The sequence below is a fragment of the Cervus elaphus genome, chromosome 2 (assembly GCF_910594005.1).
Source record: "Cervus elaphus chromosome 2, mCerEla1.1, whole genome shotgun sequence".
Lineage (NCBI taxonomy): Eukaryota > Metazoa > Chordata > Mammalia > Artiodactyla > Cervidae > Cervus > Cervus elaphus.
The window spans coordinates 35,700,082-35,701,258 of record NC_057816.1 but is presented as its reverse complement, the minus strand read 5'-3'; the positions used below and the strand labels follow the sequence as shown (position 1 = coordinate 35,701,258).

Sequence of the window (1,177 nt, the reverse complement as noted above, 5' to 3'; positions counted from 1 at the left end):
GGACAGAGCATGATTGGAGTTCCTCTGCCTCACCCCTTCCTCCCACCAAGAGGGAAGAGGTGGGGATGCTGTGGACCGTGGCCTGAGCTATATGGCCGTACCAGCTGCCCCCTGCCCACCCTGTCCCCACTTTCTCCGCTCTGCCCATTGATGCCTGCTCCTCAAAACGTTCTGATCGCAAAAGGATAGCCCCACCCACCGGGGCTCAGGTCTGGGCCTCCGGGAGTAGGGCGGGGCTATGGCTCTCTCCTTCCTCCTCCCCAAGGTAGGTTGGCCTTCCCTGGGCACGAGGCTACCATATGGTGGATGCTCTGGCAGAAGGGGCACTTCTTGGGCCAGGGTGGCAGTTTTCCTTCCTCGGCGTGATGGTCTAGCCCTCCGCTGTTGTAGCACCTCTCTCCCTTTGATCTGCGTTTTTGCTTATTCTGCCCTTTGGGTCACCTTTCGCTCTCAATACACAACACCCCACCAGGGCCCAGGACCCGGATAGATTCCAGGCCCTTGGCGGGCTTCTTAAAGGTGAACTCCACGGCCTGACCCTCCTTCAGGCCCCAGAAGCCCTCCGTGTGCAGCTTCCTCTGGTCCACAAAGGCATCCAACCGGGGGGGATAGAGCGCGACCCTGTGCGGGAGGTCCTGGAGAGGAAGCCGAACCCCGTGCACAAGATGAGCCACTTACAGAGGCCGCCTCCTCTTGGCGCAGCCACCTGCTGGTTTGATCCGGAGGCCATGGTTAGTCGGCTGAGCCTGCGGCCCTGGGCCCCTTCTCAGGCAGCTGCTGGCCCCCAGAGAAGTCCCCTGACCTCATGTTTTAACTCTTTACTAGTGGGTTCAGTTCAGTTCAGTTGCTCAGTCGTGTCCAGCTCTTTGTGACCTCATGCACTGCAGGACGCCAGGCCTCCCTGTCCATCACCAACTCCCAGAGTTTACTCAACCTCATGTCCATTGAGTCGGTGATGCCATCCAGCCATCTCATCCTCTGTCCTCCCCTTCTCCTCCTGCCTTCAATCTTTCCCAGCATCAGGGTGTTTTCCAATGAGGCAATTCTAGGCATCAAGTGGCCAAAGTATTGGAGTTTCAGCTTCAGCATGTCCTTCCAATGCATATTCAGGACTGATTTCCTTTAGGGTGGACTGATTGGATCTCCTTACAGTCCAAGGGACCCTCAAGAGTCTTCT

The 1,177-nt window shown here is 57.7% G+C and overlaps 1 pseudogene; it reads right to left on the bottom strand.

Moving 5' to 3' along the window:
- Positions 1-205: 205 nt before the first annotated feature.
- On the bottom strand, positions 206-730 carry LOC122706437 (annotated as a pseudogene).
- Positions 731-1,177: the final 447 nt, after the last annotated feature.